The sequence below is a fragment of the Lepidochelys kempii genome, chromosome 7, assembly GCF_965140285.1.
Source record: "Lepidochelys kempii isolate rLepKem1 chromosome 7, rLepKem1.hap1, whole genome shotgun sequence".
Classification (NCBI taxonomy): domain Eukaryota; kingdom Metazoa; phylum Chordata; order Testudines; family Cheloniidae; genus Lepidochelys; species Lepidochelys kempii.
In genome coordinates, this window is record NC_136386.1 from 81,646,866 (window position 1) to 81,662,783 (window position 15,918).

Below are 15,918 nucleotides of genomic sequence, written 5' to 3' on the forward strand. Positions count from 1 at the left end.
ACAATCCTAGTCTTTGCACTGTCTGAGTGTAAAGGCTAGGAAAGTCAGGCACCAGCCCAACACCTTGAAGGGGGAAGGAAGTGCCACATGGGTGAGTGGGGTGGAGCTAGTGTACAAGGGAGCACACTAAACCTAGATAAATTGTGTACAAGTGGCTGCTCTGGTATATGCTCTTTAAAGAATTTTGACTGTATCAACCAGAATTGCTTTGGATGGGAGAAGATATGGGAGAGGTTCCCATTGATATAGAGAGCCCACACCCTTCCCACCTGTGACTATGGCTTCAAAACCACAATCTAAACTGTTATGTGAGGACTTTGAAGCCCTTTCTAAATTGAAGATTAATGTGAAAATATTGCTGATAATATAATTACAATTACTCAGGCCATTCTTCCCCCTGTGGTTGAGATAAATTATATAAAGTTCAGCATTTTCAGGAGGAGTACAGGCAATAAAGGTATATTACAGTAAAGGTAAGGGCCTCAATACAGTTGAAGCTCTCTGATTTGGCGCTGCCTGAGGACTTCACAATAGCAGCCCAAATTTACATCCCTGGTACAAGGTCCCTCACAGGTCTTAGGCCAGTTGTGAAACAGACATAGTGGAACTCTGCTCAGCTATGAACCCTCCTCATCCCACATACAACCAGACGCACACCTTCCTTCCTCTGATGCCAGGGTAGGGAGCGGTTAGCAGAGACTTTGCCTGCCGCTGCACAGGAGGATATCTTCACTGGCTATCTCCCACCAGCTTAAGGTTACTTTGCATTACCTACAAGGCTACAGCAAACCAGAGAACCTGGCCCAGTGTATGCAATTTATCCAGAATCCTTGGCAAACTTTCATTTATAATATAGCTTCTTTCTAACAGTGAGACTGAGAGGATACTCTAACCTTTAAGCTGTATTAGTGCTCATTGTTGTTATTATTTATTAAGATCAGAATATATATATTTACTCAGAGGAGTTGCATTAAAAATGAACAGGATACACTGTTTTAGGGGAGATGATAATAACTAGCTAACCAAACTGTTAGAGGACCATTTCCTCAGAAATTCACGTTCCTGTGAACATATTTAGGAGCAGATTTCTCCTATTATTATTCCTCATGCAGGTGGAGCAGATAATGTATCTATTCCCTTACAGTAGTTAAGGGAGAGTGAAATTAGCATGTCTTTTTGAAACTTACACAGCGAGGAGACTTTGAAATACATATGGGAGGGCTTTAAAGTAAATTATGTTGGAGAAAATAATGTTCTCTGGATGCACATTGAAATGGAATTTGCAGCTCCATTCTCCCTGAATAGCTTATTGTCACTAGAGGTGTGTAATCTTGTTTAAAAATCTGAATATGATCCAGTTATGATCTCAAAATGAAAAGTCTTATGAGTTGTTAGCTCACCTTTCTACAAAATTCTCCTGTAGGGCCATGTCTCTCTTGCCATAACATTATAATTTATTTGAGTTTGTTTAGTGAGTATCATTTTCCTGCAAATATTTTTCTCACAGTTGATCAGCTTGTGGTACCTCAGTACATATGAAATTAGGAAGTTTTATTTTGTATCAAAAATATTTGATGATGTGACCACAATTGGAACTGTTCTTTCTTATGTTCTAGAATGCTGCTAGATGCAGACAACTAAGCTGTTTGTGATGACTGCAGAAAGAAATTAAAGTTTAATGTATACAAATGTAAAGTGTTTAAATATGGCAAAACTGCCCCAGTATTTTTAATAGAACGAACAATCATGCAAACAAAAGAACAAATGTAAGGTTTATGGTGGAAAAAATGCGAAGCCATTATTCTGGCTGCAGCAAATAAGGGAAACAGTTACTATGTTACATGAACCAAATGAGTGGATACAAATTCTGAAAATATGTTTCTCTGATGGTGCAAACTGCACTGGTTTGAAATTATAATACAACAGGAAGGGATGTTGTTTGGTAGCTGGAGTAGGGGCAGCGGGAGTTGAGACTGGATTCTGTTCCTATTTCTGAAAATCACTTAACCTGTCTGTGCCTCAGTTTACTAATCTGTAAACTGGATTCTTCTTTGAGTGATGGTCCCTAACTGTATTCCACTGTGGGGTTATGCATGCTCCTGGAGCCGGAGAATTTGAAAGCAGCATCTGATGGTCCACACATGCACCCTGGCTCACCTCATGCCTCTGACCGAGGGGATAAAGGGCAGGGAGGATCGACCACCTCTCCAGTTCCTTCTCATCACCGCATGGTTCAGGTCAGAACTTTTCCTGTTCACAGCTTTGGCTTCGTTCTACAAAATAAGAATCATCTAATTTGTAAATAGCTTAACCGTTTTTATTGTTTAGCATTAGATTAGTCTCTCAGTGGCACCTCCCCCCGCCTCGTACCCTGTTAGGGTACTGAACTATGCCCAAGACTCTGGGCTTCCTGGCCACAATCCTCAGTCAACAACAACCACCAATGCTGCCTGTATTGCCTTGGGGAAGCTCACATCTCAGCGAGATGCAGTATCTGCTGATTGTTCCCCAGCCATACCCGAGAAGGGCTGGAACTCCGTCTCCACGAACACCTCAAGGAGTAGGCCATGAGACTTGCATCGGACCCAGCCCAGGGAAACCTCCCCATCCTCCAGGAGTGCACCTCCTGCTGCGAAGTCCAACTCTGGTGCAGGAGAATCTATCCCATTCCATGGGGGGTCTTGTCGGGAAGCTAGGAAGCATTCTCATAAACATGAGACTAAGTCTTCCTCTAAGTCCATTTAAAAAAAAAAGTCAGATTTGGTAGTAAGCAAGCCAGCTGGCTCGGCCAGGAGGATTTAGGATGTCCTAAGTCCTCCAGAAGCACCACAAGAAAGCCCATAAGCATTGGGCTCCATAGATACCAAACTGTGTTCTGTCAGTACCAGCATCTCTGGCTCCTCCCAAACCCCGGGATCCATCCATCAGGGTTCCTTAGGGAGGTCCAGAATACCATTGAGGACCTACCCTTCAGTTAATCACACCTGTTCAACCAGAAGACAAAGAAGTCCCTCCATACTCTGAAGGATTGCAGGCACGAGTGCTGGAACAGTTTTTTTAGTGAGGGTGCTGAGAGCCATTGAACCAAACTGTAAACCCTGTATATAATGGAAACCACTTCAAGCCAGGGGGTGCAGCACCCCCCGCCACCCTCCGCATCTCTAGTTCTAGCACCTGTGATTGATTGGCTACCCTCTGCTTGGTGGGGATATACACACCTGCCCCTGAGAGGAAGTTTCACAACCCATCGGTCAAATCTAGACATATGGCTTTGCAGTTTTTCCATCGGAGGCCCTGTGAACCACCACGTAAAAGACTGAGGGTTCAAAAGTCTTGCTTTCCTACACATTATGCAACAGTTTTGAGATGTCAGTCTCAGCCCCTGGCTTAATATTATTTTTGATGTTATGCATGCGCCTGGAGCCGGAGTCACAAAACACTAAGCCCAACCGTTTCCAACTCCCACACAAAATTTGGGGGTCATCTAGCCCTTTTTTTCAACACCTGGAGTGTGATAACAATGAACAGATGTGTGCGGAATGTCATCCACTCTGACTATATGATAGAATTTGTATCCCTACTTCCTCCAAAACCCCCTTTCTTACCCCTTTTCAGGGACCACTGCCATGAGAGGATTCTCAAACAATAGGTGAACTCCTTACTGCAGTGAGGAGTGATAGAACTCGTCCCTCTTCAGTACTAAGGGAGAATGTTTTATTCAACCTACTTCCTGATACCCAAGAAAAAGGGCAGTTTGAGACCAATCCTCAACCTCCACCATCTCAACTGCTTCATTCGCAGACTCATAGAATCATAGAATCAAAGAATATCAGGGTTGGAAGGGACCTCAGGAGGTCATCTAGTCAAATCCCCTGCTCAAAGCAGTACCAATCCCCAATTAAATCATCCCAGCCAGGGCTTTGTCAAGCCTGACCTTAAAAACTTCTAAGGAAGGAGATTCTACCACCTCCCTAGGTAACGCATTCCAGTGTTTCACCACTCTCCTAGTGAAAAAGTTTTTCCTAATATCCAACCTAAACCTCCCCCACTGCAACTTGAGACCATTACTCCTTGTGCTGTCATCTTCTACCACTGAGAATAGTGTAGAGCCATCCTCTTTGGAACCACCTCTCAGGTAGTTGAAAGCAGCTATCAAATCCCCCCTCATTCTTCTCTTCTGCAGACTAAACAATCCCAGTTTCCTTAGCCTCTCCTCATAAGTCATGTGTTCCAGACCCCTAATCATCTTTGTTGCCCTTTGCTGGACTGTCTCCAATTTTTCCACATCCTTCTTGTAGTGTGGGGCCCAAAACTGGACACAGTACTCCAGATGAGGCCTCACCAATGTCGAATAGAGGGGAACGATCACGTCCCTCGATCTGCTCGCTATGCCCCTACTTATACATCCCAAAATGCCATTGGCCTTCTTGGCAACCAGGGCACACTGTTGACTCATATCCAGCTTCTCGTCCACTGTCACCCCTAGGTCCTTTTCCGCAGAACTGCTGCCTAGCCATTTGGTCCCTAGTCTGTAGCGGTGCATTGGATTCTTCCGTCCTAAGTGCAGGACCCTGCACTTATCCTTGTTGAACCTCATCAGATTTCTTTTGGCCCAATCCTCCAATTTGTCTAGGTCCCTCTGTATCTTATCCCTACCTGCCACCGTATCTACCACTCTCCTAGTTTAGTATCATCTGCAAATTTGCTGAGGGTGCAATCCACACCATCCTCCAGATCATTTATGAAGATATTGAACAAAACTGGCCCCAGGACCGACCCTTGGGGCACTCCACTTGATACCAGCTGCCATCTAGACATGGAGCCATTGATCACTATCCGTTGAGCCCGACAATCTAGCCAACTTTCTACCCACCTTATGGTGCATTCATCCAGCCCATACTTCCTTAACTTGCTGACAAGAATACTGTGGGAGACCGTGTCAAAAGCTTTGCTAAAGTCAAGAAACAATACAGCCACTGCTTTCCCTTCATCCACAGAACCAGTAATCTCATCATAGAAGGCGATTAGATTAGTCAGGCATGACCTTCCCTTGGTGAATCCATGCTGACTGTTCCTGATCACTTTCCTCTCGTGTAAGTGCTTCAGGATTGATTCCTTGAGGACCTGCTCCATGATTTTTCCAGGGACTGAGGTGAGGCTGACTGGCCTGTAGTTCCCAGGATCCTCCTCCTTCCCTTTTTTAAAGATGGGCACTACATTAGCCTTTTTCCAGTCGTCCGGGACTTCCCCCGATCGCCATGAGTTTTCAAAGATAATGGCCAATGGCTCTGCAATCACAGCCGCCAACTCCTTTAGCACTCTCAGATGCAATGCATCCGGCCCCATGGACTTGTGCTCGTCCAGCTTTTCTAAATAGTCCCTAACCACTTCTTTCTCCACAGAGGGCTGGCCACCTACTCCCCATGCTGTGTTGCCCAGCGCAGCAGTCTGGGAGCTGACTGGGAGCTCATATTTTGCATGGTCCCGTTGTCAGCGATAATTCCATCTTTAGAAAAGGGCACATGGTTCACAGCTCTCAGTATGAGGGATGCCTACCTTCACATAATCATTCATCCTGCCCATAGACGCTTTCTCAGATTTATGGTAGGTTCCAACCATTTTCAGTACAGAGTACTCCTCTTCAAAAGAGCGACTGCCCCAGAGTCTTTACCAAGATATTCTCAGCAATAGTGGTCAGACATCGTGGTCTCATTATCTTCCCCTATCTCAACGACTGGCTCCTTGTTGCCAAGTCCCACCGGGAAGCCTGTGTGTTAACTTCCATAATGCTATGTCTCTTCTATTCACTGGGGATCAGTGTAAACACCGAAAAAATCTGTTCTCATCCCCACACATCAATATCCTGGAATTGCAAGCAGTCCAGAAGGTGTGCAAGTCCTTTCTTCTATTCATCTGTGCTCACTATGTCCTTATGGTCAGACAACATTACGACTGTCTTCTACATCAGTGGGGAGGTGGGGGGTGAGAATTTCTCCCTGTGTACAGAAACAGTCACACTGTGGAACTGGTGTATCAGCAATCAAATCAGCCTATCAACAGTCTGCTTTCCACAAAAGTAAAATTTCACCTTAATTCGTCCATTCACTTCTCTGTGTTCTTTCCAAAACTGTGTGCTTCTGCAGAGTAACAAAGACTTCGCTCCCTCAATGTTCAGCAGGCCTTGGCTTTCAACCTACAGAGAACAAAACCAATCAGGAAATCCCCAAGACTGTTCTTTGCTATAGCAGAAGAATCCAAGGGCATGCCATTTCTACCCAGACAACCTCCACTGGCTGCATTCTGTTCTCCTGTCAGCTTTCAGGTGCCCACCTCGCCTGGGATAAGAGCTCATTCCACTAGAGTGCAAGCAACAACTATGGCATCTCTTCAGGAGGTGCCCCTCCTTGACATCTGTAAAGTAGCCACATGGGGCTCCATTCACATATTTGTAAGACATTATGCCCTGGAGAAAGACTCCTCTGCTGATGACTCCTTTGGGATGACAGTACTCTGCTGAGTCCTACCGTCTACATCCTCACACCCTCATCCTACTTAGGTACTGCTTGTCAATCACCCATGGTGGAATACAATAAGGACCATCACTTGAAGAACAAGAGGAGGTTACTTACATGTAACGGGAGGTTCTTCGAGATGTGTAATCCCTATTTGTCTTTCACTACCCACTTTCCTTCCCCTCTGCTTTGGATCTTATCTGAATTGCAGTAGAAAAGGAACTGGAGAGGCAGTCCGTTCACTCCGCCTTTTATCTTCTTGGTCAGAGGCACAAGGTGAGCCAGGGTGCATGTACGAACCAGCAGACACTGCTTTCAAATTCTCTGGCTCCAGGCACATGGTGCACATGCATAACCCCACAGTGGGGTACAGATAGAGACCCACATCACAAAGAACCTCAAGTTACAGGTAAGGAAGCTCCTTTTGGTGCTCACTGTAACTATCTCAAAGGGGTATTATGGAGCTTAATTAAATTTTGTAAAACACTTTGAGATCTTCTTACAAATACTGCTCTATAAATTCAGTATATTAAGGACAATAATCATGCAATGCTCACTTCTCACAGAGACTCTGCTAGTACTCTAGAGAAGCTTCATCATGGGTCAGATAGGTTAATTAGTTTTTAAACATCTCTGTGACAAGGTGAATGTAAAGATATATCACATATTCTCAATGGAAAAGATAAGAATATAACATGATTTAATAGATGTATACAGCGATTAATGAATAAGGGAGCAGAGGAGAGTGTGTTTCCATTTCCTCTGCTAAAAACAAAGTGATAGCATCCCTTTCTCACTGCCATGTAGGAGTAGCATCCCCTCCTCTTTGGCTGGAGCACTGAGGAATGAGAGTTCCCCTTCCTGTTTCAGTCTGCTTTAGCCACTGGATTTAGATGAACTGATTCCTCACTGCCTTGCGACTTTTGTAGTCATTTACACAAGTGCAAAATGAGTCCAAAGTGGGCATAAAAAGCTACCAGATCAGCCAGGTAATGTTTAATATCCATTTTGCACTGCTGTTGCATTGATATTTCATAAATGACAACAAAAGGTGCAAGGCAGTGGAGAATCAGACAGTATGAATGAGGTAGCTGAGAGATGCTGACACAAATAAACTGTTCCCTCTGCTTAGGAGAGTCAAAAAAATCTACAAATTAGGAAATTGTCACTAAACAGGCAATTCACACAGAACAAAGTCACAAATAGAATAGTTATGGGAATAGATATGTCTCCAATCTAATCCCACCTGAAAAAAAACCTCACAAGGAGATATGTGTGCATTTTTATGGGAAAACAAAGAGACAGAGAGAGGGAGGCATGCAGTGCCAGAGCAGAGTGGTGGGAGAGAATGGGGAAAATAAAATAGCCCTAACAAGGACTTGCTGGGTCACCCAATTTTTTTGGTCCAGTAATTTCCTGTGTTCTCATATTTTACTTGCAAGTAAAATTTCATATTTAATTGATTATTGTGTCCCATTCATACTGTATTTGAGTTTTAACTGATCCATATTGGTAATGTTTAACAAATTGCTAAGTAATTTATCATTCACGCAACAGTTCAGCACCTAACACATTAGGCTTCAACCAAAAAACCTAATTCTTAACTACTTATGTACCCTAATTCATGCACATGCTAATTAGATAGATTGGCTTATTTTAAGGGAAAATATACATCAAGTATTTTTATTCACAGAGAACTTATTCCTTATTCCAGAGCTCCTGCCAATGGTTGAGACAATTACTTCAACAATCTTAAAGAAATAATTCAAGTAAGTAGAACTAAAGCATTTGCACAGTTGAAGCAAATTGCAATAGCATTACTGAGCTGAACTAAGAAAGAGCAAAGTAGTTCTTATGAGAGTCTCCATATCACTTATATTCTTGAGCTTTTTTAGCAGCAGTGTAATTATGTCATGGTTGGGAGATGGGCTTTTCCTATTGTTTCTGTTATACTTTTTAGCAAGGAGGACCCAGGTGTAAAAATATCTGGAAGCAAAGTGATGCAGAGGGAATGGAAGAGACTAAGAAATACTGTTACAGATAAATGTCAGGAAGCAGTTGTCTTACCTAAAAATAAGAAAATGCTGCTGTGACTACTTTGATAACTGAGGGAAACAGAGCAATTATAATAGTGAAAATAATAAAAAAGGAAAGGAGCAAGGCATGAGTATGTGGTATCAGTAAAAACCTGCATTGAGAAAAGTTGAATGGCAAATGTGAAAAATGAATTAACTACAGGAAATAAATTTAGTTTTAAAAATATATTAGAGGTAAATAACAAGTCAGGCAGAGATCAGAACCAAAGCTAAATGAGATGGGTAATTCAAAATAAGAGTGTTCAAGTTTGCTGCAACACTCAGTAACTTCATCTCAGGCTTTAATAAGAGAATATGAAATTTGAGAATATGAAATTAGTGTTATAATTCTAATGAGAATTTTATCAGATTATTATTACTGCTGTTGTATGTTTGTAACATCAAAGTATGTTAGGTGCTTTCCAAACAAGTTGTTGGAAAGAACTGATAAACAGCTGAAAAAATACATGCATCTACGGTTTCATAAGGGCTAGCTAAGGAAACTGTTTAACTCTCTTGTTTAATTCACGTACAACAGTCAAATGGGGGAGAAGAAAATGTACTATTAATCTTCAAAATGCATGAAAAAAGTAATCCAAGAAATTATCAGCCAGTTAGTGTAACTTTAATTCTAAATCCAGTACTAAAGCAAACAATTAGAGATTCAATCTGTAAGCACTTAAGAGTAAACCTTGATGAACAATAAGCAGTATGGATTCTTATTTACAGATCATGCCAGTCACTCAGATAATTAGCCGTTTATAGTAAAATTGAATGCAGTGATCTTATGTTATTTAGATTTCAGTAAAGCATTTGATACAGTCAGGCATTTGAATGCAACTGAGAAATTAGAAATCCCTCTTATATTAATAGCAGTAAAAAAGTGTGCCCTAAATTACAAGTCATCAAAACAAAACCGAAAGTTACATTTTAAAAACAGTATTTTTTGTATATTTGATTGACAGTTACATCATACTTGTTCAGTGCAACAAAGCAAAATGTTGAAAAGTCTTAACATTTTAAAAATCTGAACACAGATACACTGTCTTGGTGTGGTAAAAGTAACTGAATGTTAGCACTTTACCACTCTACCTTCACTCTAAGTTAGACAATATCTAGGACCGACATTTGTAAAATTTGATTTCTCTACTTATCTGATAGGATATCACTACTCACTGATTTTTTTTAATACTAGTATTGATGATTGACTGTATTTGTTTCCTGTCACAGATGAAGTCAGTGCAGTTAGGGTTTTAAAGCGACATTGAGTGCCCAGTTCTCAGTCAGTTTCATTGAGTGGAATAGCACCCTTCCCTGCTGAATTGGTATATTTTGGTGAAGCATAAAGTTTTTTCCTAGCTTAGTTTGGGCAGGCAGTTTATTTTGCAGGCTACCAGATCTAAAATTCCATCTGTGATGATAATTTGTTAAATTCATCAGTCCTATTTTAGTACATATTTTAGCTTATTTATTTGGATCTCATTAACTCTAGCTGCATTAAATACAATTAAAAACAAACTTTACCAAACAAAATAAATTCTCTAGGTTATAAACCTCAAAACTATACTTGTTAATCTCCCTAACAACCACCATAATATCATGTCTTCTTTTGTAACCTTACCCTGTTCAGTAGCATCCTCTGTTCTGGTCAAGAAACATCTGGGATTACAGGTGAGTTTTGTGGGATATCCTGAAGGTTGTGAAATCTAGGTCCAGAGGAATCAATGCAGAAAGTGGATTCCAGAGCTCAGAATTTCTCACTGAAAAACCCTGTCACTGGCTCCTTCCCAATTAAATCAGGTACTGTTATCTTAAGTACCTCAGAATATCGTAACTGCCTTCTGTTGCACAGGGAGAGAGGTAGTCTCTTCAGTAGTAAGGACCCAAATCATCTAGGACTTTATATGTCAAAACGAGTACTTTTAGTGTTCCTCAGAAATCAAGTGGAACCTTGATTTTACTTGCTTTGTAGAATGCCTGGTCAGAAGTAAAGTGCCACATTACTTCTGATCTCAGAGTGCTTTGGAAAAGAATGTGATGTTGGAATGTTTTGGGGCCACAGTTGTAAGAGCAAATCCCATGGAAAGAAGGAGGAGCAGTCCAGCTGGCCAACACCCAGGATTCCAGAAGCCCATCCCTGCACATGGGGAAAAACAGTGGACAGCTGACTTGCACCTACATTATAATAGTCGAGGCTGTATTGTAAGCCCTGGAGAGGTGCATTACAGAGCTCAGAGTGCTGCACTTGGCCTGCAAATAACTCTTTGGGAATTCATGAATAAAAGGATGTAACAGAGCTCGCAGTTAAGTCACTCTGAGAGCTATAAGAATTTTCTTTCTTTCTTTCTTTCTTTCTTTCTTTCTTTCTTTCTTTCTTTCTTTCTTTCTTTCTTTCTTTCTTTCTTTCTTTCTTTCTTTCTTTCTTTCTTTCTAGATATTGTATTTAAAGGCAATTTGCCTTTCTAGAAGGGTAGATAAATTACAATAATTAGATAAATTCTTGGGAAGGGTTGCTAGAAGGGTTGATAAACTGCAAGAACTGCTAACTTTGTTTGCTGGATTTGTCCTCGAACCGTACAGACATCCCACTTACGTTTGCTGTTATGTGAATTAAAGTTGGATATGGTGTTGCTGTGGAATGAGTAGGTGTTAATAGAGACAGGGTTTGTTTTTTACTGATTTCAACCAGTCAGCTGTGGAATGTGAGCTGGTATGCTCTACTTATATGGGGAATTACTTTACACCAGAATTCTAGCTGCACTGTCACCATCTGCTGTCAGGGAGGAACTGTATTTAACTATTTAGCCTCATGGTGAATTGCAACTAGATTACCAGGCGAGAAAAGTACCTCATCAGCCAACTTACCAGACGAGAAAAGTACCTTACCTTGGATACAAAGAACAGAAGTCACTAAGGCTGCAGGAGTCAAACCAACACACTACAATTAAGATCATATGGTATACTCATAATTTCAGAAGAGCCACAAAAATAAAACTCAGACAACTGATAAATCTATTTGCCATCTTTATGACCTGAAAGGCAGTGTATTATAATGTGGCTTGGGGGTCCAATAAAGGTATCACATTATCTTTTGCATACATAAAGAAGCAAATTCCAGTCATATTGCACTCCAGGGAGGTATGATGGCTGTATAAATTATTTTCCTGTCCATCATATTTTCTGAACTGTACATTTGCAGTTTAGAAATGTATTAGAGCTCACAAAGGACAACTTTCTTTTGTACTGGTGTTAACCTTCCTCATACCAGCTATGAATCTGGAGAAAGAGAAAGACCAGGGAGACTAGAAACATCATATTTTGTGTTGAACAATTAAATTAAATACTACTTACTTCTCTTGTTGAGTTGTAAGAACTGTGTTTTTTAAAAGTTTATAAAATATTAACTGTCATGAATTCTAAATTATTTGTATTATATATCAGGCACAATAGACATCCTGTAAATAATTCCAACCTAGACCAGATGGAAAATGAAGTATTTTCCTACTCTTGTTATTTTGCCTATGTAACAAATTGTGATTGCTTAGTCACTACCAGGATTGTTTTTGAGGATTGGTACTGCAATTAGAAGTCCTTAGTAGGCTTTTTGTTAAATTTAAGGTATATCAGTGTGTGTTACGTGTTTTATTCAGATTTCAATTTAAATGATTTGTAGCTGCCTTTCTCTTAACACAAATGAGCACAGTGCCTGCTTTTTCAAGCTAAGCTAGCACAGTTTGCCTCTGAATCCATTAATATTAAATCTATTCAACACCCTCTGGTTGTTTGTGAGTTTTCAGGGAAACTGCAAAGGTGGCTGGCCCCTCACATTAACTAGTCAGAATGTTTCATATGCTAATCGATGACTAGGTCAAGGATCATGTACTACAGCTAGACTCGTGTGGCAACAACAAGGAGGCTGGGTCATTGACCTGATAGACAACCCACATGTTGACTCAGACATTAAAAGTATCATATAGGCAGGTGAAGGCCTCTTGCCTTCTTGCATTTGCAGTCCATCAGCATTATCTCGCCCACATGCTGAATGTTTGGGTTTTCTATGTAATGAATGATTGTGTCCTTGTATATTATTGCTTGTATTTCTGTCATGATGTCACATTTGCCATGCTGTGCCTGTACATGCTTGTTACTGCATTTGTGAATCATGACTTTATTACAACATGAGCTTCATATATATGATTTCTGTACTACTCATCCTTTGTAACAGATAATCCTAGCTAGTAAAAGGGGGTAGTCAGGTCAATAAACTGGTTCACTGATTCGCTGTCTCAGACAGATACTGGAACAGAGTATCAGCAGTTTAAGGATCAGATGTCTGCAATAGGTCAACATATCTATTCAGGGGACACCATCATAGGGCCTAATCACATCAGCCACACTATCAGAGGCTCGTTCACCTGCACATCCACCAATGTGATATATGCTATCAGGTGCCAGCAATGCCCCTCTGCCATGTACATTGGTCAAACTGGACAGTCTCTATGTAAAAGAATAAATGGACACAAATCAGACGTCAAGAATATAACATTCATAAACCAGTCGGAGAACACTTCAGTCTCTTTGGTCACTCGATTTCAGACCTAAAGGTCTCAATATTACAACAAAAAGACTTCAGAAACAGACTCCAATGAGAGACTGCTGAATTGGAATTAATTTGCAAACTGGATACAGTTAACTTAGGCTTGAATAGAGACTGGGAGTGGATGTGTCATTACACAAAGTAAAACTATTTCCCCATGTTTATTCCTCCCCCCCCCCCCCCACTGGTCCTCAGACATTCTTGCCAACTGCTGGCAATGGCCCACCTTGATTATCACTACAAAAGGTCCTCCCCTCCTCTCCCCCCCCCCGCTCTCCTGCTGGTAATAGCTCATCTTAAGTGATCACTCTCCTTACAGTGTGTGTGATAACACCTATTTTTTCATGTTCTGTGTGTATCTAAATCTCCTCGCTGTATTTTCCACTTTATGCATCCGGTGAAGTGAGCTGTAGCTCACGAAAGCTTATGCTCAAATAAATTGGTTAGTCTCTAAGGTGCCACTAGTACTCCTTTTCTTTTTGCGAATACAGACTAACATGGCTGCTACTCTGAAACCTGCAATAGGTGGGGGGGGGTACCTCTCAATAGTTAGTTTTGTGTGTGAATGGACTTTGAAGAGGAGATTTGTCCCAGTATTACTCAGGAGAGGTCCAAGCTCCTACTATGTGCTTATTTAAGCTTATAAATGGGACCTCGACCCTTTATGACAATGCCCTATGGAGAGACTACAGTACCCCATCAGTTTTATTTGGAGAATACGAGTCCTTGCTAATTTTAATCTACCTGTTATTATTTAGTTACTTTGTTATTTATTACATAATGTATCTTTGACTCTAATTATGGTAAATACCTAATGAAGAGATAGGAGTAGGATAGCAAGCACATTTTTCCTTAATTTTGCATGTCTTATAAAGTCAATAGTGCTCCTGATTATCTATTATTATTTGTATTGCTAGTCATGGACCAGGACCCCATTGTTACTCCTGGGGGAATTCTGTGCCAAAAATTGAAAAATTCTGTGCAAAATGTTTTAAAATTCTGCATATTTTATTTATCAGAATAACACAATATAATCATGCTATTTTCAATTATTTTGATAATTTATTTAAAAATACTTGTCAGCAAATAGGTCTGTAATGCTACAGACAACAAAAAAGATTCAGGAAATGTTTTTTGACAAATAGATTCCTTACTAGGCATATTAATACAGAACTTTGAGTAACAATTCACTTAATCTACAATACAGAAACATATTTCCTGCCCCCCTTAGAAACAGTGCAAAGGCTTGGGAGAGTCAGGGGTAAAGGAGGAGCTGAGGTAGAGGGAAGTAATTGCTGGGAAGCAGCCTGGAAGTGAACCTAGAAGGTTGTTGGGTGTGGATGGGAGAAGTGTGGAACAGACAGGGGTGAAAGTAATATTAGTCTCTTAACAGCGGTCCCCGGAAGGGGCGGGGCTGGTGGTCAGCTTCCCCCAGCCAGCCCATCCACGCTGCTGGCCCGCGCTGCCAATGGCTCTGACGGCGATTTAAAAGAGCCCGGGGCTCCAGCCACTGCTCGTAGTGGCGGTGGCGGCCAGGAGCCCCTGGCCCTTTTAAATCACCGGCTCCGGGGCAGCTATACCTTTTGCCTGCCCTGCCTCCCCTCTCCCTCCCACCCCCCCGCCCTCCCGTTGGCGGCCCTGCCGGTAGGGTCCTTTGCCATAGCAACGCTTTAATGTTGCTGCCCCTTTTGCCCCGCCCCCCGCCCCCCCATCGGCGGCCCTGCCAGTAGGGTCCCTACCGGCAGGACCGCCAGTGGGGAGGGCAAAAGGGGCAGTGGCAGTGCTTCAACGTCGGCTGCGTGTGGCCCTTTACCAGCTTCTTACTGGTACACCGTACTGGCCTACTTTCATCCCTGGGAACAGGGTTTTTTTGGGGAGGAGTAGGAATTGTTAGGAAGTTGGGGATCCTCCCCGATACAGACCCTGGCAGACCCCTAGCCTCTCTCACTCAGTCAGGCACATCTACCCCTGTCCCAATGCATCCCTATCTTGCCCCATGGAGAGGATGCTGTGAGGAACACAGCCTCTTCTCTTCCCTGTCTGCAGCTGGGGCTTCTCCCGCCCAGGAGTAGCTGTTCTCTGTTCTGGCAACACAGCAGCCCATAGTGGGTGAAAGGCATAACGGCAGCCCCTCTCCAGCAGAACGTATTTTCTGCGGAGAAAAAGGTATTCTGGGGAGGGGCACATGACTTCTGCATGTGCACAGTGGCACAGAATTTCCCCAGGAGTACATTGTGCTAGGTGCTTTACAAACACAACAAAAAGATGGTCCCTGCCTTAAAAATTTTACAATTTAAATACAGAGGAATTAGAGGTATTTAGTATCCCTTTTTTCCCTTTCTGCAGCATCACTAATAATATGGTCCTGTATTCTGTCTAGTCTTCAGTATGTGGTATCGAATGGGTGAAGTTGGCTAAATTATTAAATTATGTGATCAACAGAACACTGTCTAACTTCCAAGTTCTCTTGAGAAGTTATTGTAAGGCCTACATTGATATAAACTGCATCAAGGAAAAATCTTACTCATAGTTTTATTGCAGAAAGGGAGAAAACAATGTACCTCTTTTCACTGCTTTCTTCTAATTATATGATCTCTGAAGGTGGTATGGTAATAATGAAAGAAACTATCCTAACACATATATGTAATTTTGTGATACATTCTTTTATGTACCTGCATTTTACTTTTTAGAGGTAGTCTTGTCAGTACAATATCAATTCACGGGAGAGGTTAGG

The 15,918-nt window shown here is 41.7% G+C and overlaps 1 protein-coding gene across 6 annotated transcripts in view; it reads left to right on the forward strand.

The window, feature by feature from the left end:
* The window catches only part of TET1 (tet methylcytosine dioxygenase 1), a 132,150-nt gene that overhangs the window by 70,397 nt on the left and 45,835 nt on the right, over positions 1-15,918 (forward strand). The window lies entirely within an intron of this gene.